Here is a 27,688-nt window from a genome sequence, read left to right on the forward strand (position 1 = left end):
ACTGCATTTCGGCTCACAAATAAAGTTATAAACCGAGGTACGCCTGCGTGTGTAGTGTGAAGATTATGACATTGAAGGTTTGATCGTGAATGAATCAATTCATGAGGGGCTTTTCTTAAGAAATACCATTGACGACATAATTCAAAAGAATGTAGAAAAACCGATTAAGAAAAATCAAAATCTTCAAAAAAAATTGATATTCAAGAAAAATTTTAAAAAGGTGAAGAAGTATTAGTAGAAAATATACAAAGTCAACAAAGAAAAGGGGACAAATTAAAGCCTCATTTCATGGGTCCCTACAATGTTATTGACATTTGTGGAAAACAGGCCACAATACAAGATAAGGGAAAACTTAGAAAGGTTCACATTAACCATGTGCATAAATTCTCCAAAAATTCCACACAAGAACAAACTGATGAAAAAATGTCATCAACTGTGAGTGAAGAGCACATGTCTAGCTTGACACAATCGACAATTTCAACCAAGGTTGCCAATGTTGAAAACACTTTTACTCCAGTAGCATGTACTGTGCTCTTTGACATCCCAAAAAGTGACACATCATTGGTTGCCGATTAAATACAATTCTGGTAAGTCAAATTTTGGGGAATTGAAACATTCCACCTCAATGATTACAGGTAATTACCTATAATTTATTTAAAATATCAATTTGTTAGACAAATTCGGGTTTGGCCCTTATTTTACAACGCTGTTGCAGGCCCTCTATTCTACTCCGTCCGCTCAAGTTTTCATTCATGGATATAAATCCGTCCCTTTTTTGAAAGAACGAGGGACTAGACAGGGATGTCCTCTTTCTCCATTGCTCTTTGCGTTGGCAATGGAACCACTTGCGATTGCTATTCGCGCTGATCCCACTATCTCGGGTGTTTACTGTGGTCAACGGGATCATAAATGCGCCCTATTTGCTGATGTTCTCATGTACATATCTAATCCTCGAACGTCTCTGCCTGGTTTCTTCCATTTGTTTCATCAGTTTTCTGAGGCCTCCGGTCTTACGCTTAACTCATCTAAAACAGTTGCTTTAAATATCTTGTTACCCGATTCGGAGGTTCGTTATTGCCGGAAAAATTTTGATTTTCAGTGGGCCCCTGGTTCTCTCCCCTATCTAGGGATTCTCCTCATGAAATCTATATCGACGTTATACAAGGACTACTATCTCCCGCTTTTCAAACGACTTAAAAATGACTTGCTACACTGGCAGGATTTCTCACTTTCCTGGTTCGGTAGAATTAATTCTATTAAAATGACTTTTCTACCAAGAATATTGTACTATTTCAGGACACTACCAATCATGATCCCCAAATGGGAACTGTTATTATTACAAGCAGCAGTCTCTAGATTTGTATGGAGGGGGAAACGGCCTAGGCTTAACAAATCTACCTTAATTTTCTCTGAAGAGGCATAGCGGTTTGGGACTCCCTAATCTTTTAGCATACTTTCAGGCGGCCCAAATAGCCCAGTTATCATGTACCACGGCCAGGGGATATGTCCCCCAATGGGTTGGGATTGAGGTTCTTTTGTGCCGTCCATATGCTATTGGTACTCTCATGTAGCTTCCCAGTGGATTGCGTCCTCCTATTTTGTGTCCTACTCTATCCTATTCATTATCGGTGTGGGATAGATGGCGAGCTCACAAACCTTTCTCCTCTCCACATACCCCGTTGGCCCCGGTGTTTGGTAATCCTGAGTTTGCCCTGGGTCTATCTTCCTCGAGGTTCCAGTGGTGGATCAATAAAGGGTTGTTACGTATCGGAGACTATTTAGATGGGGCTCATCTTCGGTCTACTCAATATTTTGTGACTAATTATAAGATGCCTCACGGAGAAATATTCCGTTATCATCAACTTCGCTCTTTTATCAATAGCAAACTTAGATTACTCACAGAACCTTGTGCGTTTACTTCCCTCGAGGTCTCCTGTGAGGCAAGTGGGATGATGCGAGGTCGTTTATCCATTATTTATGCTTTGTTGGTTGATCCCCTCGCTAAATTATCCTACATGACCCAATGGGAGAGGGATTTAAATAGTTCATTATTTTGGATACATGGCGGAATATGGCTCAAACTCTATCGAAGATCTCGATTAACACTGATCTTGTTGAATCCAACTATTAAACGCTACTTCAATGGTACTTGGGTCCTACTCGCCTAGCCATAATGTATCCCCCAGTGTCATCTAGCTGTTTTCGACGCTGTCGTCAAGAGGGTACTATGTTCCATGGTTGGTGGAAATGTCCAGTGGTGAATAGGTTCTGGATCCGCATGTTCAATTTTATATACTTCGTAACAGTAGTTGGTATCTGTAGATCGCCGGAAGTGGCTTTGTTCAATATACTACCCTCTGACGTCCCCAAAAAAATCGATTAACTAATTTTATACCTATTACTGGCGGCTCGCTTTACCATAGCTAGAAGTTGGAAACAATCTTTGATCCCGCTAGACAGGGTGAAACAAAAACTTAACTGGATAATGGTTAATGATAAACTGACAAGTATTGTCAATGACAATATGTCCAGATTTGAGAGGACTTGAGAGCCTTGGATTAATTACATTACTGTATCATGAGAGTCTGACAGCTGACCACCCCCCCTCTCATTTTTTTCCTTTCCCTTAGGAGTAATTTTCTTCTTTTCTCTCTCTCTTTCTTCTCTCTTTTACTACTCTATTTGCTGAATTATTTGTCACATTTGGTTCATTCCTTTGGTTCAAATTTTGTTCATTGATTTATGAAACCTATACGTCTTGATGGTTATGGCACTCTGTGTGTATTTGTAATGCCGCTTTTCGATAATCTTTTTGCGTACCTATCAGTTTTTTATGATTCTGATTCTATATCTCGTTCCACCATGTAGGTGGACTCTTTTTTGCCATCTTGTTGGTCCCTTAACAAGTGGGAGAAACATATGCAAACTGTTGTAATCCCTACACCGTTCACCTGATTTGGATGTAAATACCCTCAAATTAAAGCTGACAGTCTGCAGTTAAAGCACATTTTGTTCATTTAATTTCAAATCCATTGTGGTGTGTAGAGCCAAAAATGTTAGAATTGTGTCGATGTCCCAAAATTTATGGACCTGACTGTATGTATGAATAAGTATCCTATTCTCTTTTTTATTCTTTTGTGTTTTATCCCTGGTGATCCTACCAGTCCCTCTGCTTTCTCATAACAAAATGACCACACCAGGCATGAGAGCACAGTGTTGTCAGTTTCCTGTGGTGCTTGTCTAGACATGTGTAGATATTACCCAAGGCCTACACAACCATTTACCTTGGCTTTTCATTTCAATGTAATGAAGAATGTTTTTTATTTAAACTGCTTTGTTTGAGACATGCCAACTTTGGAAAACACCGGTGCTAAAACTAATGAATGGCAACTAGTCTGCAAAGGACTTGCACCATTGGGACGGTCGGTCCTCTGGCAGTAATGGAAACAGATCTTGCTAATTGGGCCATACACATACCAATTATCTCACAAGAGATCCTAAAAGGTACAAACTAATGCAGGCCATAGATGGGGAGAAAAACGGCCGATTTTTCGTCCGAAAATAAAACCGGCCGATTATCTTATCGTTAGTGGACGATTTTGTCGGCCGTTTTTCGTGTATTTTGGACTTTCAGATTATCGGTGATGTTGGAAAATTTTCGAAAAAGACTTTATCCTCATTGATGGTCACAAACGAACGATCGTTTTCCGAAAAATTTTATGCGCATGTGCAGTGACCTGGAAAGATAAGTTTGCAGCGTACGAAGTTTTGTTTCCGGTACAAGTTCTAAAATGTAAACATCACATCATTGTATGCACTAGTGTGTAAATAAATAGTTGTGTGTGATCTGTAATATATTTATTTAACTGTGCTGAAGTACCCCACATATTAAAATCGTTTATGTTCAATCTCACCATATATATTAACTTTTATAAAAATAACAAGTCAGATTTTTAAAGCAGAAGTGCTTTATTGAACAATTTTGTAAGTATCCAAAATAACATTATCCAAAATAAAATATTTTTTATTATTTTAGAAGCATTATGTTTTTTGTTCATAAAAAACAATTTACTGTCTATTCTCAATATAAAATGTGACAATATAGATAAATATGGTTTAATGGCAGAGACCTTCAATAAAGAAGACATAACAGCATCCTCAATGTGTGCAATCACATTGTAATTTCAAGTTTGCTAATTGCTGACATGACTGTAATCAGTTTGTAAAAATATGTACATATAAGCATAATTCCAGTGCTGACATGAATGAAAGCAGTTGAAAAAATTAGTCAGAAAAAAGCATAATGTATGTATAGGACATCCTTTAGCAAAACCTGTGTGCAGGCAAGACTGTAATCAGTTTTTTAGAATATCAGGTAAAAGGATATGCAATGCTCAAATTAACAAGCATAGCATAACCCCAGTGCTGACATTCATAACAGCAGTTCTAAAAATGTGTCTGAGAAAAGGATAATCAACCTGTGTGCAGGCAAGACTGTAATCAGTTTTTTAGAATATCAGGTAAAAAGGATATGCAATGCTCAAATCAACAAGTATAGCATAACCCCAGTGCTGACATTCATAACAGCAGTTCTAAAAATGTGTCTGAGAAAAGGTTACAATGTGCAAAACATCCATTGACAAAACATAATTGCTGACATGAATCAAGTGTAATATTCAGAGAAAAAGGGTTAGACATTTAACAGTGGAACATTTTTAAAACAATGGTAAGGGATATACAATACGCCAATCATATCAGTTTGCAGAGTGTATCCAAAACTGTATTGATCCTGCATTGCATGGTGTTCAAAGTTTCCCTCATGTCCTCAATCTGGACGTTACAAGCCATCAATTCTGCCGTAAGTTTTTGGGTGGTATAACTGTTTAGTGCTGGTGACTCTGGATTTCCTGTTAATACAAATCAGAATTATTAATGTATGTTTTCAGACAGATGAATGCATGTATAGATAACTGTATATAGATGAATACTTGCCCCAACTTGTGCTATTGACTGCATCCTCCTCAACAGGCATGAGGTCCAGTATTACTTCCTCAGAAACCTCCACAGGGTCATCCATAACATTTTTTGCCAAGTCCTTATGGACAGATTCATGTTTCTCAGATTTATCTTCATCAATATTCTTGCGTTCTCCTGTGTGAATTAATGTGAAAGTAATCAATACAGCACTGAAGTTCTATTGACTGATGACTGTAACATTATTGATCATAATAAAATATGTCACATTAAAACAGCATATTACATCAAGAAAGAGGCATAACACTTTTATCATACATATAGGGAAAACATTATACAACCTATACAAAATATTTTTTTATTGAAGACAATACTCACTTTTTTTGAGAATTTTTCTTATTCTCTTGAACTGATCAGCTTCCCTCAACTTCAGATCAGACCATCGTTTTCTCAGTTGGTCCTTTGTGCGTTTTACCCCAAATTTTTTCCAAAGCACTTTAAGTATTTTGCCCATTATTGCATCCTTCCTTTGATTGGTGTTGTTGTAAACTTGCAGCTTGCAGTCATAATCCTTTCTGAGCAGGATTCTAACCATCTCCACCATTTCCTCCAAAGACATGTTGGTTGCCTTTCTTTTTGTATCTTTCCCAGTTTGTAGAAGCTGCTGCTGTGATCCTTCTTGCTCACTAGGTTTGTTGAACTCCTTCTGTTCCGCCATCTTGTTCCCAGCAAAAGAGGGAGGAGGAAGGGGCGGTGTTTATAGTGTGAAAGAGCGCCAAAAAGCACGTACGTTCGCGGACAGAACGTTCATTCGACCGCGCGATCGTATCTGCTGAGGAGGGCTGCTAGTGTCTGCGGAGGAGGGCTGCTGGTCGGAACGATAATTCGTGCATAATTCGGCAGGAAAACGAATTTTCTGTGTCCAAACGGCATCAAGTCATCTTTACCAGTAGGTACCTTGCAGAATTCGATACATGTTTATAGTTATGCAACATGTTGCAAGGCTTTCCTGTCTCATGTGCTGGGTGCTGTGTACAATTTAACCCATTGTGACAGCATAAGCATATTGTATTATTATCATTATTTCTTATAATATATATTTGGACCTCATTGTAAACCTTTTTTTTTTTCCTTCTTTCAGCTATGGCACAGAAATTCACATCTGTGGCGTTTTTGCCAGAGTTTATTGACATGTACAGGGAGATGCCCTGTATGTGGAAAGTGAAATCCAAAGACTATTCGAATCGTTTGATGCGTGATGAGGCAATGAAAAAACTCATAGACTTGTGCAAAACTGTGTGCGTACATGCAGATGAGACCTATGTAAAGAACAAGATTTCAAATCTGCGTACTGCATTTAAAAAAAGAGTTAAAAAAAATTGAATACTCCAAAAAATCTGGTGCTGGCACAGATGAGGTGTATGTGCCACGGCTGTGGTATTTTAACAGCCTCAGGTTCCTGCATGACTCAGATGTGCCAAGGGAGTCTCAATGTACTTTGCTGCCTGGTCCCTCTGATGAACCATCCTTTACACCTCTGCCTGAATTCGAGGTACCAGAGACACAGGTAATTGAAGTCAAACATATACTTTACAATATATGATCATATGTAACCTCAGAATGTACAATTAAATCAATGAACACAAATTTTGCAATATATATTTATTATTTAAATGCACACATGCACCTTTTTTTGCACAACTAAAGTCAACTTTAATATATACATTAGACAAACTTTAATATATACTTTAGACAACATTATCCTGCCAAGATACTGCACCATGGCCCACAAAATATTGCATATAATTAACACGATTTTCACGCGCTGTCGCAGTTGACAAAACTGGACGCGCAGGAGCCAAATTTTCAAGGCCTCCATTATCGCTCCTCCATTCTCCTGGCAGAATTTCACCGCTTAACGGATCTTCTCTGTCCACTGATAGTGGTGACATATAAGTTGTGTTGGTCGACCTGAGAAAATTGTGGATTAGGCAGCAGCTCTCCACAATCACATCAACTGTGTCAACGCTCACATTGATGGGAGTGTGGAAAATCCTGAAGCGACTTGCCAGGATGCCAAAGGCATTTTCCACCACGCGTCGTGCCCTTGACAGCCTGTAATTGAACACTTTTTGATTGTGATTCATATTTCGCCATGGAAATGGCTTTAAAATATGTTCACTCAAAGGAAAAGCATCATCTGCTACAAAAACAAAATTAAGTCCTTCAACTGTATGCTCGGATGTTGGAAGATGTAGAAGTCCACCCTTCATTCTTCTGTGGAATTCAGTATTCTCCATCACTCCTCCATCGGAATTACGGCCATTTTTTCCAATATCCAGATACATAAACTCATATTTGGCGTTCACAATGGCCAATAGTATGATACTGTAGAAGCCTTTATAATTAAAGTAGTAGGACCCAGAGTGAGCCGGCAGTGTAATGCGCACATGTTTGCCATCTATGGCACCACCACAGTTAGGAAAGTTCCACAGGTCTTGGAAGTCTTTGGAAATCTGCATCCAGTCTTGAGGGCACATTGGAAACTGTAACAGATAAAAAGGTTTTTATTGCCTGTTTTTGTAACATTTAACATGTGTTCTACATTTCTGTTTGTTATAGGAAAGTGAGGCAACACAAGAGAAAAATACAAGATTACTGCACGTGAACAAAGGCAAAAAAAAAAGAAACCCAGATTCGGAAACATTATTTTTAAGGCAAGCATCTGCTGCCCTGGCCGAAAAAGAGGATGAATGTGACGCATTTGCAAAACATATTGCCCACAAGCTGAGAAATATGAGCCTGCAACAACGGGATATAATAGACCCACTGATGTACCAGCTATTGACCATTGGCCAAAGGGGACAGGGTACCTATGACACCCGAATTGTTGGATTCACTAGATATCCACCTCCACAGGGCACAGCACAACCACATAACATGCCACTAAACATGCCTCCAAACACACCAGCCAGAGAGCCTCTTAATTTGGCTGTCTCCCAAATTAATCCACAGTGGCCAGAACAATCCCACAGTACTTGGGATGTGAACTACCTCAACCTGTGAGATAGTGCAAAAAACGTGTTCTCATTAAAAATCTTAAAATGTTTTTTTTGATCTGTTTTTAGTTCAATAAACTTGTTAAAAGTTATATAATATAAGACTGGAATCTTATTTTTTCAGAATCGTTTCTCATTGTGGTTTTCCTCTTTATTGTGTGGGGGGGTGGGGGAAGTAAGAAGAATTTATTAAATTTTTTTGCTTTTGTTCTAAATGTTTGATAATTTCACTATGACCAAAGTAGAACAATATTACCATGGTAACATTGTACTACTTTGGTGAAGTGATAATAATTTATTTAACTATTTGCAAAGTATTACTTTGCTATTAACAAGCATTTACAGCAGAGGTCCTCAAACTACAGCCCGCGGGCCACATGCGGCCCGCAGAGCAGATTCATCCGGCCCGCCGGCAGGGGACATTAAGTACAGGGGCGGGCAGGGGGCTGCTGTGATCCAGTCCGGGATGCGCAGCTCCTTCTCTCCGGCCGCTCCCTCACTCGATGTCCGCGCTGCCGCTCGGCTCCGCCACCTCGCCGGTGATTGGGCGCAAGTGCTGTAGCTTAGGAAAAGCACACAGGCAGCCAATCACCGGCGATGAGGCGGAGCCGAGCGGCCCCACGAAAATCAAGGGAGGGAGAGGCCGAAGTGCAGGAAGGAGGACAGCTGACCGCCCGGTAAGTGCCGTGCAGATGGTGCTGCTACAATCAGGTATGATGGCTGCAGCAGCACCATGCTGGAACAGGGGTCGGCTAGTTAAGTGTCATTGCTGTCAGTGGCAGGAATAGTGCTCCATCATTGGTGTCACTGATACTAATGATGGGGCACTATTCCTCCCACTGACACCAACGATGGGACACTATGCCTCCCACTGACACCAATGATGGGACACTATGCCTCCCACTGACACCAATGATGGGGCAGTATTTTGCTCCATAAGACACACTTGGGGGAAATGTCTGTGCGTCTTATAGAGTGGCCGGACCAGTATTCCCGTTGCCGTTGTATGTCTGCAGTCTCTGAACAAATGCGGACACAGTACAGGAGAGGACCATATTTTTTTTTTTAAAAAACTATAGTCCAGCCCTCCAATGGTCTGAGGGACAGTGAACTGACCCCGTTTAAAATAGTTTGAGGACCCCTGATTTACAGGAATGACATCAATTCATTCAGGTTTTCTTTACTTAGCAGTGATTTGGACACGGCTAATCACATGACACAGCTGGCCTGTGCTTGCGATCGCTGTGACCATTGACAGCTAGGCACACTAGTACACAATGTATGGCATGAATGAAGCCATCCATTGTATACAACTGTCATGTGACCTGCTGTGACTGGTCACAGCAGGTCACATGGTACCGGCAACAGGGCCGGTACTCCGATCTCTCATGGGCCATGACTGAGGTTAACATGTGGGTTGATGAAATGGTTAACTGTGTACTGTTTCACATTACATGCTGTCAGTGATTTGCACTGTATGCACATTGCTTTTTATGAGTAAGATAAGCAGAGTCATATAAACCAGTGTGCAGGAGCAGAAAGGGGAGAGAACTGTTAGATTTACAAAGACAAAACAATGTAACAAAATAATATAATATTTCAGTTAAATATATATATATATATATATATATATATATATATATACATATGTAATAACTACCTTCATATAGTCAGCTTTCAGCACGCTGGATATTGTTGCACACGTTTCTGGGATTATCCGACCTAAGGACTGTGCGGATATACCCGTTGAAAACTTGAGGTCTTCATAGGATCTTCCTGTTGCTAGGTAACGTAGGGTTGCAATGAGTCTCTCCTCTGCGCTGATGGATTTGCGCATGCAAGAGTCTTTTTTCTTAATGTGGGGTCCAAGCATGGATAGCAGGAGCTCAAAAGACTGCTGTGACATTCGCAAATAGTTTTTAAAGTCATCAGGATTGTGTACTTTTAAATTGGAAAGCAGGTTCATGTGTGAAAACATGGCACGTTGAAGAAGCCATTGTTTGGACCATACTCTGCTCTTCCTTGCTTTCTTACTTTTGTTTTTCTTCTCCACTGCTAACAGGCCAACCATTATTAAGGCCAGTTTTTGTTTGGTGATATTTTGTGGCATTTTCGTCCAAGAAACAACGATACCTCGTTCGTACGACACGATTATTATTTCCCCTTTCGTCAGGTTCCGGTGAGAAGGATCACAAAGGTCACAAAATGACATCATTTCCCGTTATAGGTTACTCATTAATCGGCCGATTTTCGTAATAATTGGTGGTCAGGTAAGTTTTTTAGACCGACCGATAGTTCGTTAATCGGCCGAAAATCTGCCGTTTTTCTCCCCATCTATGGCCTGCATAAGAAGCATTTTGTAATGTAAATAAAGTTTCATGTCTTGGCTTCTAAAACTTACCTATAAGCTCGGCAATGCCTGTATGCATATCAAAGAATGGATCGGTAACCAAAGGAGCCCGGTTCTGGCTGTAGGACTTGCTGATGGTCTCAAACAGCAGTAGGTTCTACGATCCGTCCTTGTCAGGGTATCCAGGTGGATTCCAGCTCACATCCATCACAATCTGCTCTGGGAGGAACTAAGTCCACTGCAGCTGAAACCCAATTATCCGCCCTGCCACAGAAACATAAAAGCGTCACAACAACCACAGCTGACTGGCATACTCTTGCTCAAAGCTACAAGTAAAGCCGCACGTTTCCCTATGAAGAGGAAAGCAATGGGTGTGCCTTCCCAAGTAGCAGGCAATCTTTATTGCCCACTGTGTGTGTTCAGTCATCAGCTACAATGACTCTGCTCAGAGCTTACACAGGGGAGAGGACACCCCATCCCCCACCTTCCTGATGTGAAAACTCTGGAGAAGGATATTTACCTGGAGAGTGAAATGGATCCCCTCCGATATTATTTCCCCATTCCACAAACCAAACAAGGCTTTGCCATAGTGTGAGGATGAGAGCACCTTAACACAGCGTTCCCACTCCAGACTGGACGGGACCATGTTGTAGTTCTGGTTCTGCTAATGTTCTGTCCAGTTTCATTGTAATGCTGCCTAAAGCAATACCTACAAATGGTTCAGTGCTGCACAATAAAACCACACAACACACTGACTTAAAGCCGTACTAAGCCCAAAAACAAAAATGTCATATATTGCCGTGTACCAATCCTTGGATGTGATCCATGCATTAGATTTGGTGATCCTGCCAGTAACACACCTCCTGTATTAGAGTGAGAACTGGAAAAAAAGGCGCTGTGGAAAATGCTCTCAGACAAGCACCTTAGTGGAGGTGCATCTTTATTGGGTGAGATAAAGTAGCAAGTATAATAAAATTAACCAGCCTGAAGTGGACAGTGTGATTCCAATGGACGGCCCGTCCGCTCTGAGGGGAGCTGAGATCAAAGAATGCTCCTGTCGACTTCAAATCACGTGGTGTCAGCGTACCAGCGTCCTGGGTGGTGTCACCATGGCAAACGAAGGCAGTGTCCGGCGTTGGCTTCAGCTGGGAGCATATGTGGGGTTACCAAGACGACATGTTTCGCGCAGTTGCGCTTTGTCGAGTTGTATGAGTTTTCCTGTATTAGAGTGCCCTACTCTGGATGAAGGAGCACAGGTACACACAAGGACAGCAGCACTGTCAGTCTGGGGGGAGGGGAGTGTTACGTGTACTAGCAGATTCTGATACACTAACAAATTAAAGCCAAACTTCAGCTCACACTGCCGCTACACAAGCAGTTACAGCAAAAGGGTTTTTTGGGGGGGATAAAGGAATAAAAGTGGACCATTGTAATCACCTCTGTCACTGGAAAATGGTTTCAACAATCTAAATACTACATTTGCAGTAGAGCTTGTATTCTTGAAAAATGTACTCTGAGCTGGGAGACTCCGTGTACATGACAGCTGACAGGCGGGGGAAGCATCTATGACAGCAGAAAGGGATTGGATCTCTTCTGTCATAAAACTCTACCTGTCACATTTATTTAACCACTTGCCTAATGGGCACTTTTACCCCCTTCGTGCCCAGGACAATATTCAGCTTTCGGCGCTCTCACACTTTGAATGGCAATTGCACAGTCATGCAACACTGTACCCATATGACATTATTATAATTTTTTTAACACACACAGAGCTTTGTTTTGGTGGTATTTAAAAGGAAGGAAATATAGAAGGAAATGACAGGAGGACGTCATATGATGTCCTCACACTCTATCTGCGAATGTGTGCCCCCAGGGGCATGCGGCGATCAGTGGTGCGCTGTGTCCCCGGGAAACAGCGGATCACCGATCAGAGGAAAGAGTCAATGACGTCGACTCTGTCATGTGATCAGCTGTGATCAATCACAACTGATCACATGTAAACAAGGAAATGCCGGTTATCGGCATTCCTCTCCTCACACTGACAGCGCGTGAGGAGAGCCGGTAAGCGGCATTCCTCAGAGAGGACATGTACACTGATCATCAGGGCACTGATGATCAGTGTAGCCCCATGAGTGCCACCTGTCAGTGCCTACCAGTGCACATCAATGCCAAATATCACTGCCCATCTGAGCTGCCTTTCAGTGACACCCATCAGTGCCATATATCAGTGATGCCCTTCAGTGCCCATCAGTGATGCCCATCAGTGCCGCCTCATTAGTGCACAGCAGTGAAGGAGAAAAAATTCCTTTTTACAACATTTTATAACAGAAACTAAAAAAAAAATATTTTTCAAGATTTACAATCTTTTTTTAGTTTGTTAAGCAAAAAAAAAACCCTGTGCTGATTAAATACTACCAAAAGAAAGCTGTCTAAAAAAAAAATATACAAATTTCATATGAGTACAGTGTTGCATGACCGCGCAATTGTCAAAGTGCAACAGCGCTGAAAGCTGAAAATTGGCCTGGGCGGGCACTGATAGGCAGCACTGATGAGGAGGCATTAATGAGGAGGCATTGATGATGCCGCACTGATATGGAACAATGATGGGCACTGATAGGCGGCACTGCTGGGCACCGATTATCAGTGCCGACCTGTTCTGTGCCATTTGCCGATTATCGGCAGTCCTTTCCTCACGTTGTGACAGTGTGAGGTACAGGACAAGGGAAGAGTGTTGTGGAGCTCTTTGTTTATGGATAGAAACACTCCAGGAACAAGTGTGAACATTGCAGCACTCTGATACAAGTTGAGGCACTTTGACACTGGTGCGGCTTGTCATGTGATTTAAAAGCTCCAAATTGCATGACAAATTGCACCCCATTGCCAGCAATGGAGCCGTTCATATTGCAGAGACTCATATTGCAGCGATTATGAAAAAGGTTCCTGAACGACTTTTTGCTGATTTCATTGCGACTTGCATAGACTTCGGTTATATGAGGCTGCAAGCCGCAATGAAATCGGCGGTGCAAATCGCACTGATATGCGGCTCTGGAATGGCGCTGAAGTAGTGTGATTTCAGTGCCGCACCAGTGTGAACCGGGGCTCACTGGATGCTTGTGCAGCACTTGGACACAATTTGGACATCATTGTAAAGCAGAATTCTGGGTACAAATGACTTTTCCCCGTTCAGTGGGGCTGTGCAGGTCAGCTGAGTATGAGCTTTGTGCTCCCCCCGAGAAAAAACAAGCAGCTGATCCATGCAGTGGGGGGCAAACATTTGTGAGCGCAATTCTGCTTTCATGTAGAAGTATAGGCCACATGTTTGGGGGGGTTAGAACCCTGGCACAGCTGCTGGGGGGGTTATTGGGGGGCTTTCTGCACAGTGCCGTGTTACTATGGACAGGTGGGGGGGGGGGGACAAGTGATGGTGGAGCTCCAGCTGTCTGTCCCTCACCCCCCCCATCACCTATCAGCCTCTCCATACATAATATACCCCCCAATCTCCTCCACCTTCCCCCTCATCTCGCCTCCATGCAGCTCCCCCCGGCCATCTGCCCCCCCCTCACCTGGGCTCTCCCGGTCGCCATCACCTCAGAGACAGTTTCTCTAGCCCTCCCTCACTCTCAGCTTCTTCTCTCCTCTCCCCCGTACATTAGATAGAATAAAATGGCCTCCGTAGTGCAGAAAGCCGAACTCTATGATGTGTATTGGAGCTGACTGGGAAGGGAGACATCTATGGCGGGAGGCGGTATTACCGCTATGGCACAATCACACCTACTGACCTCTTGTGGCCGCTTTTATGAATAACCATTAAACTCACCAAAAGACTGTCAAATTTCTGTCAAATCAATAAAATGATATCAAATTTATTTGGGTACAAGCGTCAATCAAAATAGGTAGGCCTGAAAAATGACAGCTGGTGTGAGGTGGCAGAGTGTGATTGGCTGAGTGGCAGGAAGTCCGGTTAGCTCTGCCCCCAGGCTGCAGCTCACCTCAATGCTGCCCTGGTATCCGAGCCATAAGCAGCATCAGAGCTTGTCTCCTGCGACTGACAGAGATTATCGCCATTTATACGGATTTCGATTCCTATTGTCACTACTATATAATTCTTTATATTATTAGTGATAATATTTCATATTTTTAGCCATTTACAGGTCATCCAGCACCACCAGGATGCCTCGGCCTTCACGACGCCCATCCCGTGGGAGGCCTTCTCATCAGGAGGACGGAGAGTCTCCGATCGCCCATCGGACTAGGTCCAGAGTCCAGCGTCATCGGAGACGGGAGGAGGCCTCCACCCACCGGAGTCGTTCACCAAGAGAATGAGCCAGGGCCCCTGAGCACTACCCACCTCCGGCCATGCAGCAGCATGCCAGGGCCCCTGAGAACCATCCTCCACTGGCCATGGAGCAGCACGACAGGGCCCCCGAGAAACACCCACCACCGGCCATGGAGCAGCGCGCCGAGCAGGAGGTAAGTGTGTGTCCCATTTGTTTGGCAGGTTGTGAAGATGGAGAGAACACGACCATCCTGGCCTGCAATCACAAGTTCCACACCAGCTGCATCTGGCGATGGTTTGTAGAGAACCCCACCTGTCCACTCTGCCGGACTGATTTTTCCAACCAGCTACTCCTGCTTCATAACGTACACCAACATGTCAGTGGAGACATGCGGATTGGAGACATGCGGATTGGATATGTAATTGGTGATGATGGTGCTATTACCTTTCATTATATTGTGATCCGTAATTTGATCATCTTGCTTCAAATGCCTAGATGACATCAGCTGTGTTGGTAATGTATATGACAACTGTTGTTGTGTATGTAATATTTTTTTTTCCAAGTTATATATTACTATTAGTATTATTATATATTATACATGTTTACCTGTTTTAACCATGCTTGTAGTAGTTATAGTTTAATGCTTTGGGAAAAAAAAAAAAATTCTTTTTTTTATTAGTATTATTATATATTCTTAGCCGTTTTATGATTGTAATAGTTATAGTATTTAATGCTCTGAAAAAAAAATAAAAAAAATTAAAACTACAAAAAATGTAATATTAGTAATATGATTAATATTATTAGCAGTTTTATGATTGTAGTAGTTATAATATTTAATACTTTGAAAAATAAAAAAAATAAAAAAATTATTATTAGTATTTTTATTATTAATATTATTAGCCATTTTATGATTGTAGAAGTTATAGTATTTAATGCTTTGAAAAAAATGGCGGGATCTAGGGGGGTGCTGGGGTGGGCTGCGCCCCCCTAGATTTCACTTGTGCCCCCCCCCCCCCAGATTATTGAGCTCCTTCCCCCCCCCCCCCCCCCATCCCCACACTTAGAGGCGGGACAAAGGAAAGGAAGCCTGAAAGTGAGGACAAAGCAAGGAGTAGCGGTTCTGTGCTCTGCCCCCTCCTCCTGTCAGAACAGCGCTGCTCCATATAGCTGATGACACAGGATCGCTCCGTCCATCGGACTGTACACAGTTTCAATACCTGCCCCTATCTCCTCCAAGGACCGCTTATCTCCCACAGCAGTAAATGTAGATCGGGCGGGTAATGAAATTGTGTACAGCCCCATGGTCAGAGCGATCCTGTGTCATCAGCTATATGGAGCAGCTCTGTTCTGACAGGAGGAGGGGGCAGAGCACAGCACCGCTCTTCCAGACTGTAAGTTGGGGGAAGGGGGCTTACAGGCAAATTGTACATAATGAGGGAGGAGGTGTGGGGGGAACAAGTCATTTGTGCTTGGGATGAGGAGGGGCTATCTGTGCTGGAAAGGGTAAGGGCGGTTGGGGGGGGGATTTCTGTTGAGGGAATTTAAGCCAGAAGGGGGCATGGGGGAAATGTTTGTGCCTATTTGTGCTAAGAGGAAACGGGGGATTTGGGCTAAGTGGGGGCAGAGGATTTGGAAAGGGAGAGGACCTGTGCTGGGAGGGTACTTTGGAAGGGGTTATGCTAGGAGTAGGAATTTAGAGGAATTTGTCATAAAGAGGGGATTGGAGGATGGGGATTTGGGGGAGGGGGGATTTGTGCTAGGAGGGGGATTAGCAGGGGGATTTGTGCTAGGAGGGGGATTAGCAGGGAGATTTGTGCTAGAAGGGGGGATGGGGGCGATTGCGCTAGGAGAGGGGATTGGAGGGATTTGTGCTAGAAGGGGGGATTGGGGGGATATGTGCTTGAAAAAGGAATTAGGGGGGGGGGGGTTGTGCTAGGAGGTGGTGAGGAAATTTGGGTTAAGGGGGGACTGGGGGGGGGGGGGTTGAATTTGGAGATTTGTGCTTGGATGGGAAATTTGAGAGGAAGGTGGATGTGTGCATGGAGGGATGATTTTTTGGGTGAGGGAGATTTGTGCTAGGATGAGGGAATTGGAGGCAGGATTCCGCATCCTGCGTTGATCGTCGGCATGCAACCTATACGGGGTGACACTAGACCCTCTCCAAGAAAAGGTACGTTGTAAAGAAAGCCGACAATCCCCGCAGGATGGATCGGAGTCCGATCCATTATGCTCAATCTGCAGATCCAATCCATTCTGCGGGGATCGTCGGAGGGAGTGTCACCAAGTGTTAGCCCACCGGGTGACACTAACCCTAGGGACTCCTCTGGATGGGAGATCAGCAGGTGAGTGTAGAAGAGTCAGTGGGGCAGTATACAGAGGTTCAGTAGGGCACAGGATAGGGGTCAGCATCCCAGTAAAAATACCCTTTCCCAGCACAGGAACTTGCTCTCAGAATAGACATAAATCAATGTGGGCAGGGCTGTTGGATGAGATTTTTCATCCGCAGTTAAAAAAAGAGCATATATGCCGAAGCATGGGGGTCTGGGGTGGCCAGTCGGTGGATGGCCCCTATGCTTCGGCATATATATTTTATATTTGTTGGCACATTTCATGTGTGCCCACCATTAGAAGTGGGTGGATGCAGGGAGGTTTTCTAATGGTGGGCATACCACCAAACACTTTTCCTTATAAAATTGTTTTATTGAGTTTGTTTTGTTAACCATTGTTGATTTCTTTGCAGGAATGTCAAACTGCAGCACTGACCTGTTTATTCTGACAGCAATAGGGGCTTGCTTTCAGAATAGATATAAGTAGGTGTGTGCAGTGCTGTCGGATGAGATTTTTCATCCACAGTTAAAAAAAAAAGAGAATATATGCCAAAGCATGGGGGCCTGGGGTGGCCAGTCGGTGGATGGCCCCTATGCTTCGGCATATATATTTTATATTTGTTGGCACATTTCATGTGTGCCCACCATTAGAAGTGGGTGGATTCAGGGAGGTTTTCTAATGGTGGGCATACCACACACTTTTTTCTGGCAGAGATTTCTTTTTTTTTCCCCATTCAGCCCACAGGCTGCATAAAGAAAAAAAGAACATAGCATATACACCCAACAAGGACCAGCGACGTACTGGTACATCACTGGACTTTGAATGGTCATACCAGGGTGATGCCTGCAGCTGCAGGCATCACCCTGGTATTATTTTTTTCAGCCAGCAATGGGCTTTCATGCAAAAGCATTCCTAGTGGCTAATTAGCTGCAGGATTGCTTTTACAAGCAGCGGGAGAAAATGCCCCCCCTTCCCCTCCCTAAGAGAGCATTAAAAGTGATAAAAAAATAAAAATTAAAAGGGACAGTATAAAAATAAATCAGAAAAAAAAAGAAGAAAAAAAGTACCCTCGCCCATGCGCGCACGCACACCTGCGGTCGTAAGCGTTGACCCTGTTCCAGTATGGAAACAGCGATTGCACCATGCATGTGAGGTATCGCCATGAACGTCAGATCAAGGCAGTAATTATAGCTCTAGACTTCCTCTGTAAATCTAAAATGGTAGCTTGTAAAGGCTTTTAAACATTGCCTATAGGTATTAAAAAATGTATGCAGTTTGTCGCCATTGCACAGGGCATGCGCAATTTTAAAGCATGTCATGTTTGGTATCTATTTACTCAGCATAGCATCATCTTTTATATCATACCAAATAATTTATGATTTTTTTTGTTTATATTATGATTTAATTTTTTTTTGTTTATAGCGCAAAAAATAAAAAGCGTACAGGTGATAAAATACCACCAAAAGAAAGCTCTATTTGTGTGAAAAAAAGGACGTAAATTTTGTTTGGGTACAGCATTGTATGACCGCGCAATTATTTGAATTAGTGCAGCGCCGACTAGCAAAAAAAAGGCCTGGTCATTAAGGGGGGTAAATCCTCAGGAGTGCAAGTGGTTAAATACTGTTTACTCACCTTATGGTCACTGTGTTTAACCAAAGCACTTTGTTAGGTAGATTTTCAAGGATGACCTAAAAACATGAGATCAAGCAAAATTGTCAAACATGTAAAAGCTTTGCATCGAATATGAGTGCATTGATGTCATCAAGTAACACAGCCACTCAGGTATTACAATATGGAGCAGTCTATGTGATCTGCATGACCACATAACATCTTGTGTTTTCCAACAAAATTTACAATCAGCTATTGATGTATGTAAAACGTACCAAAGATTAATCTACAATATGCCAGTTCAACAGGGGCTGCAGTAATTTAAATAAATGTGTGGGTCAACCGCTTGTACACTATTCAATCAATCGATCTACTTGTGTACTATCAGCCTGTGTTAACATGCTCTCTTGATCATCAACTTAGGCATTAGCCAGCAGTGTTGATCAATGTATTTGGTAGGTGTTTTCATCTCCCCACCGTCATAATACCATGCTACAGCTGCAGGTATTTACCATCTCCATCAAATGTGTGGATGGTGTAAATGTAATAATTTTGTAGGTTTCATTCAAAAATCCTGTTGAAAATATTAAACATCTGCTGACACCTTTGTACTAACAGCAACTGCACTGATGGGGTCATGTTATCCATAATTTAATAACAATAAAATAATAAAAGGTCAGGTTAACTTGTCATCAAAACAAAAAGGCTACTGCCTGACCAGGGATTAGTAGATTTGACGATAAAACATGGATTTGCAATGCGTTGCATTGGTATAATGCTGTATCTATCTCATTCTAATAGCCTCATGGAGAAATAAAAAAAGGACATTGCCAATGATCAGGCAGTTCTTATTGATAATTTCAATGGCCAGAGAGTGATGACCGCCAGTAAGCTGTTCTCTGCTCTACCCGTTCAGCACGCATTGCTCAGGCTCTCAGCATTGCAGTAAGGGAGAGCTCAGGCAGCTAACAATCCTCAATCTAGGAGGATACCAACATTATTGACATGATCTCTACAGAGCACGGAGCAGGTCTATGACATGAGCAGACAGCAAAGCACAAGTACATTCCTGTGATCCACAGCTAACGTATGGTCACAATAAATTCATTCATATTTCATTTTTTATTTTCAATTTTATTTAACTTGATGTACTTCATATCAAAACATTAACCATTCAAAAGTAGTAATATGAAGTATTATTTTTTATAAATATTTGTTACATCACGGAACCATGGTTCCTGCTTGGAATGGATTTAAATAGGTCCACTGGTGCCTACTAAAAGCAGTAATCGATATATTTGTGTTATAATTGATTACTATACTAAAAGGGTGAAGGCATTCCCTCTAAAAAATAAAACTGCTGTAGAGACAAGCAGAGTACTGCTAAACATCATTTTGCGTCATGGAGCACCAAATGATTGCTTACTGATCAAGGACGTGAATTCGTCAATGAGGTAAGTTAACAAATGACATGCCAATTAGACAACAGTCAGACATCTGTAATTTAATCAGAGTTTGTTTACTTAAAAAAAAATTCAGACTTTTCCTTCAACACAAATATAAAAGCAGTCATATAGATTTATAAATATTTTATTTCCAAAATAAAACACAGTAACAGTACAAATGTCCATAAAGATTCCATGGTTCATATTGCATTTTTTTGGGTAATGAGAAAAAAGTACTTGTGATTCATCATATTGATCACGTTGTACAAATCAACTTCGATTATCTTTTCTGGAAATCCGATTTTTTTTTTTGGGTTACATGAAATTAGCTATGCAAACAATACTAGATCACTCAAGAGATTCAAAATACTACTGCCCCTTCATCCAATCCTCAATTGATGGAAGTAGCATTAGCATTGTGCATGCTGTGTGTACAAATAGACAAAAAAAAACAGGAAGTAATATCAGCAAACAGCATAAATGGTCATATGACTGATTTTTAACAAAGTAGGCATTGTGAAACTATAAATATCACTTCCTATGTAAAAAAAAAATATTTATTTACACTTACCTAGGTGGATGTTGCATCTGTCCCCCCCCCCCCCCCATTCTGATAACTCAGCAATCACATGACCGCTGATTGCTGTGTTTTCTTAGTTCAGAGCATAGAGTGGTAATGTCAGTAAGTGCTCTATGCTTAGCCCCCTCCCCCCCCCCCCCCCCCCCCACACACCATTGCTCACTGAAGCGCTGGGCTGTGGAGGGTGAAGAAGCATCTGGACCACTGGACCATCCTCTCAGCATTTCTCTGAGAACCTGAGCCTGGTGCCGCTGCAGACTCTGGGGTGGGTCCTGACTTTGAAGTTGAGATCTTTCTCCAGCCTGGAGCAACTGAGTGACATCAGCCAACAGCACCCTTGAGCCTGCATTCAGTGGAAAATGGGTCACAGGATTGCAGAACAAAATGGACTCCTGTGATACACAGATGAAGTACAGCTAAAGGAGCTTTGTATGTACTTCTCATTTAAGTGTTGGTCACAATCATATCATTTTGGACTGCAAACAGAGCAATTGAATAGAAAAATTAAGTCCTTAAACTTCAAATTATAATATATAGAATATATAAATTATTTACACTATATTTTCTGATGTCTTTTCAAAGGTATGTTACATTACATTTACTTCTTACAATTTAGTCAAGGAATAAAACTCTCAGGTTCTTAAAAATATTTATACAAATTTCACAAATGTCCACCTTAATAATTAAAACATCATAGAAATTCAAAGGAATATGTAATATTTTGTGACCACAATGCCCTTTGACAAATGGAAAACACATTGATACGATTTATATAACTGCTTGTGTTCTATTACTGGGAAAGTTCAAATAATGTGAGTTTACTCCTACTTATAAATTAAAAAATTAAAAGGGAATGCTTATATGTATCTCCTTTATCTCATTATATATTGCTTTGTTTTTTTTAAATATATAATTATGGATCATATTATCTTGTTATTTTAAATATTATATGTTGTACTCTATGTATTCATATTTTCAATAACAACTTTATGGTTTTCTTTTTTACTGTCAAATCTCTTTCACGATTGATGTTCTTTCTCTTACATTTTCTATAATGTTAATATTTTCTCTCCCTCTACTTCCCATTGTGTATGTAATTTTATTTTGCTTTAGATCTGTCTTTCTATCGTGTTCCCTCGACCTTTACTTCTCTTGGTATTTATAATTGCAATCTATTTAACAATATTTTAAATGTTTGATTGCACATTTACATTATCTGTCTTCTAATTTCATTATTTATTTTAAAATATAGCTTAATAGCCAACTATGTGGTTTATTTGGTATTGAAAGAAAATTTGCAGCTCCATACCATCAGCAAACAAATGGTCTTGTCGAAAAAATTAACCATGCCATTCAAAAGTTAGGAAAAATTTGAGTAAAGCTTAGTATTTAAAAAAGGTAAGATACACCAAAAAGGGGAGGCTCCACTTGACTGATTCCTCCTCCCCTCTACTGGTACATTTGGCAATTTTTTGGGGGACTAGGGGGTCCCAGGTTTTGAAAGGTAGCTGCTTCCACTTCATTTGAATTTCGCCGTATTGAAATGAGTATGAAGTTCCACAACCCTGATTTACCCTGCAGGACCATTCACTAGGCACTTCATGACATGGGGAACAGGCAATGAAGCTGCAAAGCTTCACTTCAAGTTTCCATTACTTGCTCTGTTAGTGCCTGGCATAGGGAGGCTAGTGAAGAACCAGACAGTGCATGACCCCTGTACAGTTCAGTGTCCTTCTATAAAAAGTCAGCCGCAACTCTATTTGTAGCTGGTGACTTAATTTTTGGGGGAAGCCTGGAGCTCCTCGTTACGACGACATTGGTAGAACATGAATGCATTTTAAATATGTTGATTGTATTAATCTATGTTATGTAGAACTATAGCACATTACATTTACAATCAGAACCAATAAATGTATTAATCAAAGCTAAAATGTTTACCTTCTTCCCTTTTTATGTGTAATAGAGTACTTTATATCAGTTATTTTATATTCTTTTACTTCTTCGTTAATTAAATATCAAACGTACGATGATGTAATTTTTTGTTTTTTTGGAAGGGCATTAACTAAACTAGTAAATGACAAAACAGACAATTGGGATGAATATTGATTATGTATGGTTTGAACTACGCAAGAAAAAGCAGTTTTCCACAAAGTATTCACCATTTTATCTCGTATATGGCAGGGAAGCACAATTTCCAGTCGAAGAACCACAGGAATTTAATGTAAGTGACTACATTTTTTTTTTGTGTGAATTCGTTAAAAAAAAAAAAAATGCAATTAAATGCACAATTTTTAAAAGTTTTACAAAATAGAAAATTTGATGTAAATAAACTGAAATTTTAAAAGACACCAGCATAATCTACAGTATGTACTAGTTAAACATAGATTATGTTTTTGTGATTATTATCAAAGTTGAATATTTGTCCATATTTTTGATTTGCAATGGTGATATTTGCACACAATGTATCAGTTTATATGCATTTTTATGAAAATATTAATGACAGCTTTAAATTAACATTAAGGCAAATTATATTTGTGTGTGTGTGTGTGTACACAACTATGCATGGTAGCCCAGTACAAACACACTTTTTTTTTTAATTTACAAATACTTTACACATTATAGGATACATTTAAATATAATATATTAATAATTGTATTTTTCATAGTGTGAAGATTATGACATTGAAGGTTTGTTCGTGAATGAATCAATTCATGAGGGGCTTTTCTTAAGAAATACCATTGACGACATAATTCAAAAGAATGTAGAAAAAAATCAAGAAAAATCAAAATCTTAAAAAAAAATTGATATTCAAGAAAAATTTTAAAAAGGTGAAGAAGTATTAGTAGAAAATATACGAAGTCAACAAAGAAAAGGGGACAAATTAAAGACTCATTTCAAGAGTTCCTACAATGTTATTGACATCTGTGGAAAACAGTCCACAATACAAGATGAGGGAAAACTTAGAAAGGTTCACATTAACCATGTGCGTAAATTCTCAAAAAATTCCACACAAGAAAAAACTGATGAAAAAATGTCATCAACTGTGAGTAAAGAGCACATGTCCAGCTTGACACAATCAACAATTTCAACCAAGGTTAAATGTTGAAAACACTTTTACTCCAGTAGCATGTACTGTTCTCTTTGACATCCCAAAAAGTGAGACATCATTGGTTGCCAATAAATACAATTCTGGTAAGTCAAATTTTGGGAAATTGAAACATTCCACCTCAATGATTACAGGTAATTACCCATAATTTATTTAAAATCTCAATTGTTATCCAAATAGTTATTTGTTATTTACCATATTAACAACAGAGCTAAGAATTTTTTTAATCCCTACAGAAATTTACCAGGCTTGGACCAAAAAAACTGGACACATCCTAAGATCAAAAATTGGACCATATAAAATTTTTGATACAGACATCCAAAGATTACAGCCAGGACTGGAGCTGGAAAGCGAGGTAGTGTATCAACTACAATTAAATTACATTTAAAAACAATCTATAATTAGAACTAGAGATGAGCGAATCGAAGTAGGCGAAGTGGAATTCGTTTCGAATATTAGGAAAATTTCGATTCGCGTCGAATCCGAAAATAAGCAGACTTCGGATGCGCGAATCGAAATTTTTCCAAAAATGGCGGCGACATGTGCGGCGACGGAGCGGGAATGTCTGGGAAGGCGCGCAGACAAGGCGCGCTGACCCATAATGCATTCATTCATGACATGTGATCGCATTAGCCAATCAGCAGCCAGCCAGCCAGCACAGTGTAATGGTCGAGCTATAAATGGCGGCCATTTTAGAATTCTCCATTTGCCTCCAGTCAATCAACAGAGGCAGACCTGGCTGTATTCAGGGAGAGAGTTAGGGACACAGAAACGTTACTTAGGGCCACAGAAACGTTACTCAGGGACACAGAATCGTTACTGAGGGATACAGAATCGTTACTGAGGGCCACAGAATCGTTACTTAGGGCCACAGAAACGTTACTGAGGGACACAGATTTGTTACTGAGGGCCACAGAAACGTTAGTTAGGGCCACAGAATCGTTAGTTAGGGCCACAGAATCGTTAGTTAGGGCCACAGAAACGTTAGTTAGGGCCACAGAAACGTTACTTAGGGCCACAGAAACGTTACTTAGGGCCACAGAAACGTTACTTAGGGCCACAGAAACGTTACTTAGGGCCACAGAAACGTTACTGAGGGACACAGATTTGTTACTGAGGGCCACAGAACCGTTACTTAGGGCCACAGAACCGTTACTTAGGGACACAGAATTGTTACTGAGGGACAGACACAGAATTGTTACTGAGGGACAGACACAGAATTGTTACTGAGGGACACAGAATTGTTACTGAGGGACACAGAATTGTTACTGAGGGACACAGAATTGTTACTGAGGGACACAGAATTGTTACTGAGGGACACAGAATTGTTACTGAGGGACACAGAATTGTTACTGAGGGACACAGAATTGTTACTCAGGGACACAGAATTGTTACTCAGGGACACAGAATTGTTACTCAGGGACACAGAATTGTTACTCAGGGACAGACACAGAATTGTTACTCAGGGACAGACACAGAATTGTTACTCAGGGACAGACACAGAATTGTTACTCAGGGACAGACACAGAATTGTTACTCAGGGACAGACACAGAATTGTTACTCAGGGACAGACACAGAATTGTTACTCAGGGACAGACACAGAATTGTTACTCAGGGACAGACACAGAATTGTTACTCAGGGACAGACACAGAATTGTTACTCAGGGACAGACATAGAATTGTTACTGAGAGACACAGAATTGTTACTGAGGGCCACAGAATTGTTACTGAGGGCCACAGAACTGTTACTTAGGGCCACAGAAACATTACTCAGGGACATAGAATTGTTACTCAGGGACACAGAATCGTTTAATTAAAGAGTATGTCAGACAACATGCAGAGGAGTGGCAGAGGAGGCAATGTTTTAGGAGCGAGCAGACGTGGCAGCAGAGGAAGGGTTCTGCCCGCCCCAGCCCCCGCTCCATCACCCGCTCCGTTACTTGCTCCGTCACCCGACGTCAATCGCCCTCTATCAGCCAGTCAAGGCTCCAACACCTCTGCTGAGGGGAGTTGTCGCTCGTTGGCATCTTCCGCTCGTTCTGATGCTCCTTCTCCTGCTACTCCTCTTCACGGATTCCGTCAGCAGTCTTTCTTGGAATCCGTTTCCAAAAGACAACAGTTTGCGAGCACGCACCCGACGGTGCAAAAGCTGAACGTCCTCCTGTCCAAGTTGCTGGTGCTGCAGTCCCTCCCTTTCCAAGTGGTGGACTCAGCACCTTTCCGAGAAATGATGGCTTGTGCCGTGCCGCGGTGGAGAGTGCCAAGCCGGCATTTCTTCGCCAAAAAGGCAGTGCCAGCCCTGCATTCACATGTAGAAGAGATGGTGGGCCAGTCTTTGAGCATGTCGGTCTCTGCCAAAGTGCACGGCAGCGCCGAGGTGTGGAGCTGTAACTACGGTCAGGGACAGTACATGTCATTTACGGCCCACTGGGTGAACGTGGTGCCGTCACAGCCGCACCAGCAACTTGGACAGGTCACGCTGCTTTTGCCTCCACGTTTGCACGTCCTTGGTCCACAAAAGATGTCCGCCTCTACCACCTCTTCTTCCTTCGTGTCCTCAGCCGCCACCCCCGTGCCAAGTCCCATTACCCGACCGGCATATCACATGTGCAGGGCGCAACGGTGTCACGCTGTGCTGCACCTGGTATGCTTTGGCGCTCTGCGTCAAGGAAGGTTGTGCCATGCGCCATGCATGGCTCACGTGTTCAATCTGGTTGTCAAGCGGTTCCTAAAATCCACCATCCCACTGCAAGACATCCTTAAAATGTCACGTAAACTTTGCATGCATTTCAGTCATTCCTACACCGCAAAGCACACCCTCCTTGAGCTGCAGCGGCAGAACGGAATTCCACAGCATCGCCTGATCTGCGACGTTGCAACAAGGTGGAATTCAACCCTACACATGTTAGACCGCCTTTACGAACAGCGAAAGGCCATCACCGATTTCCTGATGTTACAAGCGGATAAAGGTACTCCCCTGTGTAACTTCGATGTCAGCCATTGGCAGGCCCTTTGAGGAGGCCACGCTATTCGTGAGTCGGCAGGACTATGGGATGAACGACGTCATTCCTCTGTTGCACGTCCTGGAACAAATGCTGTTAACAATGGCTGGTCAGGTAGACGTGGCGCACAGATCTCAACGCCACATGACCCCTGTGGGGGCAGGACAGGAAGAAGAGGAGGAGGTAGAGGAGGACATTTGTGCTCTGGAATTATTGAGTGAAATGGGTGGTTTTTCCACTCAGCGGACAGGAGTGGAGGAGCAGGAGCATCTGGTAGAGGAGGCGGAGGAGGCGGAGGAGGAGACAGAGGACCCAGACGCACCGTGGCAGTATGCTGTGGAGATGGAGGCAGGGAGTCCCTTGCATTCCTTGGCACAAATGGCCCATAGCATGCTCGCTTGCTTGCGTAGCGACAGCCGAATAATAACCATCAGACAGAGGGATGATTTTTTGCTGTCCACCTTGTTGGACCCTCGCTACCGTTCAAAAATGGTGGCCTTTTTCACACCTGCTGAGAGGGAGGCCAAAATAACGTACTATAAATACCACCCATGTAGTCAGTTGGTCTCATCCTTTGTGCGCCAACGTCCATCCTCAGACACTGTGGGCCCTGTGCGCTCGCGTTCCGCTGCCATGGCAGCAGGGGAGGGGTGGGGTGGTAGGAGCAGTGGTAGCTCCACCAGCAGCGGCTGCCTCATTCTGCAGTCGATGATGAGTAGCTTTCTTCACCAGCGCAGTGAGGAAACTACTAACCAGCCGCAGCAGCAGCAGCATCAGGTGGACCTGGAGCAGGACCTCAAACAACAGGCTTGGGCCTACTTGGACAGCACCCTGCCAACCGAGGTAGACAATCCCCTTGACTACTGGGCAACGAAACTTGACCTTTGGCCCCAACTAGCTGAATTTGCTCTTGAAAGGCTGTCATGCCCGGCCAGTAGCGTGGCATCGGAGCGCGTGT

The sequence above is a fragment of the Staurois parvus genome, unplaced genomic scaffold, assembly GCF_062004578.1.
Source record: "Staurois parvus isolate SC_StPar_1 unplaced genomic scaffold, SC_StPar_1.0 ptg000538l, whole genome shotgun sequence".
In the NCBI taxonomy this organism is placed as follows: Eukaryota; Metazoa; Chordata; class Amphibia; order Anura; family Ranidae; genus Staurois; species Staurois parvus.